We start from the raw sequence: 8,653 nt of genomic DNA on the forward strand, positions 1-8,653 counted from the left end.
CATCTAGAGAATGTCATACAGAGTGAAGTAAGTCAGAAAGAGAAAAACAAATATCGTATATTAACACATATATGTGGAACCTAGAAAAATAGTACAGATGAACAGGTTTGCAGGGCAGAAATTGAGACACAGATGTAGAGAACGTATGGACACCAAGGGGGGGAAGCGGCGGGCGTTGGGGGTTGTGGTGTGATGAATTGAGAGATTGGGATTGACATGTATACACTGATGTGTATAAAATGGATGACTAATAAGAAAAAAAAATAAAAAATAAACATACACAGGTTATTTGTGAGTAAAAAAAAAAAAAAAAAAACAATTATGAGGTCTCTTTGAACTCCAGAATTCACGGACACCTCTTATAGCAATGGATCATGATTGTTTACTAATAAAGTTCACTTGATATGGACATGCAGAAATTAAAAAAAAAAAATTACTCTGAGGGTGTAAAAAAACAAAACCAAACCACATTAAGCTTCTAGTTCAGATCCCAGCCTGACCTTGTGCCCTCCTGCACTGAAGGTCTTTCCATGGATTAGAGCTGACAGGGTCAGTTTCACTCCTGCTTGAAGGGGCTGAGTATAACGCAGCCAATCAGGCTGGCATTATTCACTTTAGCCGATAGAGAAGTTCTACAATCCAGCTTGTACTTAGCAGAGATGCTGAAATGTGTGTTGTTACTGCCGGTGGTCCACGAGAGGTTTATTGATGTTTTAATCTTCTCATTCACCTTCTGGTAGATCTACCTTCCAAATTCAGTGCCATTGTCCACATGAGTGTGCAGCTGGAAGTCTGTGGCCTTGTAACCCAGGGCGAAATTATTGTGACAGTTTGGATTTGGCTGTGTCAAAACTCATCTGATAACCAGCAAGCCAACCTTCAAAGGCCAACACAGCCCAGCCATAGATGGTTGGTCCAGAAAAACTGATACCAACATTACTGCCAAGACTGAAAGAATCCCGTTTATAGGAGGCCTTCAATTTCCCACTCTTCTTTCCTGTGTTCCCTACAAATATGGTATCAAGAGTGAGTTCTGACCCTTCAGCCAACTTATTCTATTCTCCAAAGACATTTCTGTCCCAAGAGTACTGTCTGTGTTCCACTTTTGGGTGAAGGTCAGTCCATAGTTACAAATCTTGTATTTGGTCTCTAGGTTGCCTGATGCTTTCCCTGTATCATTGTAAGCATGACCAGAAGTAGAAAATTCCACTCCACTACATGACTTGGTTCTCAGATCTATTTTGACCATGCCAAATCCATATCCTTTGTTGAAGACATCCTTGGCAGCCTTTCCCAGGTCATAGTAAGTTGGTGTGTTACACATATCTCCGACGGCAGGGCCTGTCCGCTCAGCCAGGAGAGTCCATCCACTCCACTAGAGCACCGCTTAAGGTCTTCTTCAGGCCAACGCCGTCCGCGCCTGTGCAGCCCCACACCCGCGGTGTCTGTGCGCTGCGAGCCCCACGCTGCGGCTGTGCCAGAGTGTTGCACCGGGGTCGCGCACCACACACGAGAGCCGGACTAACACCCCCAACTGTCCGAGTGCACGCGTGCGCGGCAGGGCCCGGCCTTTGGCTTCTTTCTTAATTATTTTTGTTGTTGTTGAGTGGTAGGAGTTTTAAAAATATATATTCTGAACATTAACCCCTTATCAGATATATGATTTATAAATATTGTTTCCCATTCCATAAGTTGCTTTTTCATTCTGTTGATTGTGTCCGTTGATGTACAATTTATCTATTCTTCTTTTGTTTCCTGCTCTCTCTTTTTTTTTAATCACACAAGTATTCCCCAGTGCTCTAATCCAAGATTCAAAGAGAATGATCATCATCACATGATGGGATGGAATGGAATAGATTCATCAGATGCAGTCACAAGTCCCAGTCTTTCTACCTTTTAGGGATACTTGTCTAACTTTTTTAGTAAAAGCACTGCTTAAACCCTGTCAAATCTCCGTGAAGGAGATGGGCTTGAATGTATAGTTCTCTACATCCTGCTTATTGGGCTTACCTATAGCTAGAGTTGGGCTATGGGAGCATCTGAGCTCTCTCTTTGGGCCTACCAGACAAAACAAAAGAAAGAAAACCAAAGCAAACAAAAATACTTCCGAAGTATAAAAGACCATGTGTCCAATTTTAAGGATAGATATCGACTATAGCATGGGGAGGCAGTGTACAACGTGGTGGATAATTTTACTGGTGAGGACTGTATCCGAAACAACTGAGTGTCCAGGAAAAAATTTACTAAATATTTCATCTCAGAATTGCTATGATAATTTGGCATATAACTGTAACTACCTCTGAACAAGTTGCCCTGTCAGGAATATGGAGGAGGCGAAAGTTTCTCAAAAAATATTTTAAATTAAAACCAATATACTGGAGTGCTAAAATAACAAAACCTCTTTGTGACCTCAAATAATTCTCTCTCTGGACCTGTTCCCTTACCTGTAAAAAATGATGCTAAATAAATGAGTTGAGTTAATCTTTTAGTTTGATTCAAAATCAATGAAGTATATGGGAAAAGCAGGGTGCCTACATGATTACATGACTTCATATACCTCAGAATGGGTTTTGTTTTACATATAATTAAAAGCAAATTATAAGCCAAGAAAATAATTACAACATCTTACAGAGTTCATGTGGGTGTGGTCATGTGGTTAAACGTGGATGTGAGGGTACTGCACAAGGTAAGCTCCTTGCAGTGAATTTACTAAGTTTACATTTCCCATACGGCAAGTTTCTTAAGGGTATTTAAGGTTTTAATGCAAGAAGCATGCGTGACATTACTCTGTTAATATTACAGGAAGTCTTTACTTTTGTATAGCTTATTTTGGCTGTAATAAAGTCTGCAACTCACATTTTCTATGCAATAAATGTATAGGATCTATTTCTCTCAGGGTCTTTAACAACTATCTTTACTACTGCAGCAAAATATTTTAGTGAAAATGTGTGATTTGCGGGTGCTAAACATGGAGATGAGGTTGGAGGGACACGGTGGGACAAAGTGGCATAATGCGCTGTGAGGATAATAGATGCATTCTTTGGTTTACTGGATGACCATTTCACACCAAGAAGTAAATTAAATTCATGCAGTAATAATTTTTAAGAGCCAGAAATACAGAACTATAGAGAAATGAACCCATGTGAGCTCATTCTTTTAGTCATATTGGCCCACACAAGACTCCTAAACAGTGTGTGTACCAAGCACAGTAAAAGATGATACTGAAACTATTCCTTTTCCTTTTTCCTTTCCTTTTCCTCTAGCTTTTCTTTTCCATTATGAGGTATGCTTAGCTATTCAGCAAACAATTATAGATGACAAACTATTGTACTAGTTATGTCATGAAGAGCTAAGGAATGTTGGCAGAGACATGAATAATGCTCAGAATTTTCACTCAATCTTTAAGTGCAGTATTACTATTAATTCATTCTAGAATTATACAGACATTAGCAAGGTACATAATTATGGTAGTAATTTTCTTTAATATTATAATGTCTTATAAATGTTAGGATTGCTTTTCCAGAAGAGGGAAGATAAAAGTTTCCCTTATTCTGAACTTAATCTTCTGTGAATGAGCTACCCCAATTGCCCTCCCCAAAGTCTACCTATGGAATTGAGCTAGAAAACAACCATGTCCTACACAGCAGCAAAAGTTGCTACATCGTTATTTGTCTTTAAAATACCCTTTTTGTAAACAAGAGGAGTTATTCAAGAGATTTGCAGCATATCCTCGGTGAAGACAGGAGAGGAGAAAATACTAGAGGTATATGTATTGTGCTTTGCTTTATATCATAAACAGGTAAATGGAAGGTCAAGCATTTATTATTTTAAACAAATTCAAGTGAGGAGGGATGTTTTATTTTGTAAATAATTATGGCCTTATTTGTTTTAAGTTCAAATTTCCATACATCAAATTTTATTAAATGGAGCACATCTGTATGAGATCTAAATGGAAAACCTGAGAAGAGTTCATGTTTAATGTAGTGATGATTTAATGAATTAATCATTCATTTGTATATTAAATATTAGCCAAATATTTACCTAGACTCTGTTTTGTTCGGAATAGACTAGATCTTACTGCAGGAACAAATAACCACTATTACTGACTCCAAACAGACCAAAAAAAGGTTTATTTCCTACACTAGTTACATGTCAGTGACAGGATAACTAGGACCTCTGTTCATTGTCACGTCACCTCCCCTCTGAGACTCAGGCTGATGAAGCATTCACTAGCTACACCATGCCAGACACTGTGGTAGAACAGGAAAAGAATATGTTCAGGCCCGCACTGTCTCTTAAAACTTCTACCCAGAAATGACACATGTCACCGTGACTCATGTTTCATTGGCCAACACAAGGCCCATAACGCGAGTCTGAAGTGCAGTATGAGACATGCAGTAAACTGAATTTCCTATTCACATGTTTAGGTGTGATTTCCTGTCCCTAACTAAATACAGAAAACAAGCAAAAATCAGTGTTACTTGTTTCAGAAAACACTTGACCCTGAGAGATACGCGTGCTAATCAAGTAACTCATTGATCAAAACTAACATCCCACTATCAAGAATAGCTTCAAGACCTTCACTTTGTTGTGTCCACCATGCAAAGCCATCATGTCGTGAATATTTCCTGATCTCAACTAATTCCCATTTTGTAAGACACAACTTAAAATCACCTAGCTCAGGCCCCAAAACCCTGTAAAAATTCTCCATTGATTTCCCCTTTCTGACACAATGTTAAAACAGTGTTTTCTCTTACTGCAGCTGGTCAAAGAAACTGTGCCTTGCTTAAACACTAAGTTTTTATGCTGGCTTTCTGGAGGACTAATTATTTGATACATGCCTACTCCACACCTGGAAGGAGACAGGAAATGAAATATCACTGAGCAGCATGAATGGTAATCATAGTATTTATATGTAAAGTGTTGTGATAGGCTTTTGAAATACAGATTTGAATAAGGCCCAAGCTTTGGCATATGATAGGTGCTTCATGTTTGTTAACTGAATGGCTGAAATACAGAAAAAAAGGCAAGTGTGTATGAATCTTATAATATTTCATGAAGACAATGATAATAATAGAGTTAGCAAGATAAATAATTAAGGTCTATACAACCTCACTGCTATGCAACCCCATGTTTTATCCGGGGTTAATTTTTTTCTGATTCTCAGGCCTGTTTCCCTGGCCTGAGAGTGAGAGTACCCCACAGAGAGGCTGACAGTTTCTTCTCAATATGGTTTGCAACAAATCATGTCATAGGAATTGAAGAACTTCAGAAAGAAAACCTAGTCTAGAAGAGAATAACATATTTGACTGTTTCTCAAATTTCATTCTCTTCCATATCTGTAAATCCATGAAGACACAACGTTTTCACCTCCTAATACCTAATACAGTATAGATGTACAATAAAGATTTTTAATGAGTGAATGAATATTAACCCCCTTCATTCTTGTGGCATTTATTGGGCTCACACTATATACAAAACTATGTGCTGGGGAAAACCACCATGCTTCTAAAAGGTGAAGAATAGCTGGGCCTTCTCTTAACGCTAAAAGGCTAGGCACATTTCCTAAAGAAATAATTGTATGACAAGCAACATGATACAGTAGAAAGAGTTCTGAACTTAGAATATGTTTTCGATGCCAGCTCTAGCATTTGATTCTCTGTGTGAACTCTGGCAAGTCTCTATGTGCCCCCATCTTGGTTTCCTAGCCTACAGAATGAGAGAGGTGATATATTTACATTTTAAATGTGTTATGAGCAAGCAAGTACGTAATACTTGGAAAATAACTTAGCACCATCTGCATTTAAGCCTAGCAAATTGTTTCTATGTGTCCCTCTTTTATCTCTTCATCTTTTGTCTGTGATCCTCTAGCATCCTGTGGCATTTTATGCCCTGCAGTGAATTCTAATTCTCTATAGATTTGTCTGTATACTTCCCTTCGCAACTTCCCTGAGGACAAGACCATTTTATTCATTTTTACATCCCACACGTTTACTACAGAGCCTGATGTATAGGAGCTGTTCAGTAAATGTTTGAAAAATGAAAGAATATATATAAATGTATGGATGAACTAATAAGTGAATGAATGAATTGAGCTGTGGAATTAATAACTTTCAACCAAGTTTTTGATGAATCATTATAGTAAGAGGGTCCCTGGCTCCTCTCATCTGTGTACCTTTTTTAAAGACAAAGATGTAACTGATGTGCAGCAAAGGATGAACATCAACCCTATACAGCAATTTTCCCAAACTTCCTCGATGATATGAATTACTTGGGTATTTATTAAATATACAGTTTCCCAGACCTTTGTCTTAAAGATTATAATTTTCCAGTCTGGAATATCATTAAGTAATTTGTATTTCTAACAGCTGCTCCTAGGTAATACATAACATTATGGAAATTTGGTAAATACTGATCTAGAATATAAAATGTAATAACAGTTACAACAAAACATATAGTGCCTGCTAGGTTAAATTATTTTACTGCACTAATTTACTTCATTAATTTATAGATATTGACTCATTTTATCTTCACAACAACCCTAACAAGAAGTCATTATTATTACCTCTATTTTACAAATGAGTAAAACTGGGGTATGGAAAAGTTAAATAACTTACCCAGGTTATGGAACTATATATGGAATAGGTGGGATTTGAAAACTGGCAACCTGACTTTTGAGTATGTACTCTTAATTTTTCTTGATTACTTCCTCCCCAACAATGAAAACAGTGCATAGTGCTACACAATTTAAAATATATTATTTTTACTATTTCTGAGAGCAAGTGATGCTCACAAAGATCCATTAAGAGAATTTCCAAGGTATGCACCACTTGAGGATTTGGATTTGCAGTGCATGGGAGAGCACCATGTAGTTACTGACCAAACTCTTTGGAAAGCTACTGTATTAGTTTGCTACTGCTGCCGTAACAAATTAATACAAATTTCGTGGCTAAAAAGCACACAAATTTATTATATTACACTTCTAGAGATCATAATTCTAGAAAGAGTCTTATGAAGATACAATCAAGGTGTTGAAAGGGCTGATTCTTTCTGGAAACTCCAGAGGAGAACCTTGGCTTGTGGCTGCAGCACTTTAATCTCTGCTTCCGTTGTCAAAATGCTCTGTCCTATTCTGTTCCTCCTTCTTCCCTCTTATAAGAGCCCTTATGATAACATTGAGTCAACCTGGACAATTCAGGATAATCTCACCAGTCCAAGTTCCTTAACTTAAATCAACTCTGCCAAGTCCCTTTCATCATGTAAATTCACATATTCACAGGTTTTGGGACTTGGGTACCTTTGGTGGCCATTTGTTACCCTAGCACACCAAGAGCAACACAAGGGGTTACCACATAGGACAGTTTCTTAATCTAGATGTCACGGAGCCTCTTGCTGTACTCTATGTGTCCACCAAAGGACGGGGATTGGGTGAAACAGTTTTCAAAATCTTGGCTAGAATACTTGGGGGAATAAAAATACAGGTTCTGATTTGATCAAGAAATCATCCTTTAAATACCCATGAAGAACATTATACCCAACTAACCTCAGTCAGCAACCCCTTCTTTATCTTACATGGGAACTGTTCTGTTATCCCAAGGTAAAAACTATCCATGGGGAGCTGGGTACTCGATGCTTTCCCAGAAGCCTAAATCCAACTAATTTTCATATTCCACAAGAGTTTGCTGTGGGTTTACCTACAAACTAATAACAAACCGTCCAAAATCTGAAGTCATAAAAAATCCTTAGCAAGGTTTTACAGACGCAAATCATGCCCAGTTGAAAGATTCTACCTTTCTGAGACAGAAGAGTGTTCGTATAACACAGAGGAAATTCTGTAAAGGGCTGTCTGTATCTTAATGATAAATATTCCTCTCCTGTTGAAAATTCTGCAGCAAGCTTTAAAAAAAATCGAATCATAGACAGCATGAGGAGCTGCTGGAGGTCACAAAGGACTAAAATCTGTAATAATTTGCATGTCTCTATCAGATAATAGAAAGCAAGATGTTGACTGAAACAGTTTCATTTCAAATGATCTCTGTGATATTGATCAAATTGGGAGCATGCCAAATAAAAACGTTTTCTTATTAATTCTTAAATTGCTTCTCTCATTTTGCAAATGTAAGTTAATGCATTGACAAGAGGAAAAATGTTACTTGAAGTAGAAACAAATATGAATTGGCTAACAGATGCAGGAAGCTAAATAGCAGTCATCTTTGGAATAATTTTTCTAGGCTTTGTTAGTTCATATTTTATGGAGCTGAGAAGAAAGTGTTGAGTTTTCCGATTGCAATGTTCCATTAAGAGTATTTCCAGAATAAGCACCACGTTACGTTTTGGATCTTGCCGTGCACGATAGGACAGCACTGAACATCCTCTGGATGACTTATGAGCAGTGAAATTAAGTTGTTTGCAAAGTTGTCTTTGGGGGCAAGGTAAATGAAATGATCTGAAACTAATGGAAGTTTGTCTTAGGTCCTGGAACGTTACCCTGAATGGCTTGAAGGTGTCACTTTAAGCAGATCACTTAAATATTTTGTACTAGAATCTCTCCTTTTGTATAAGACAGATATTATATACCTGCTATGTCTTTACCTAAAGTCCAAGAGTACTTTCGAGATTTGCAAGATTTTTTAATTTTTAAGGCATTCCAAAG

General features: G+C 37.6%; 1 pseudogene; it reads right to left on the reverse strand.

The window, feature by feature from the left end:
- Positions 1-470: 470 nt before the first annotated feature.
- On the reverse strand, positions 471-1,345 carry LOC116755718 (annotated as a pseudogene).
- Positions 1,346-8,653: the final 7,308 nt, after the last annotated feature.

Source organism: Phocoena sinus, chromosome 6 (genome assembly GCF_008692025.1).
Source record: "Phocoena sinus isolate mPhoSin1 chromosome 6, mPhoSin1.pri, whole genome shotgun sequence".
Taxonomy (NCBI): domain Eukaryota; kingdom Metazoa; phylum Chordata; class Mammalia; order Artiodactyla; family Phocoenidae; genus Phocoena; species Phocoena sinus.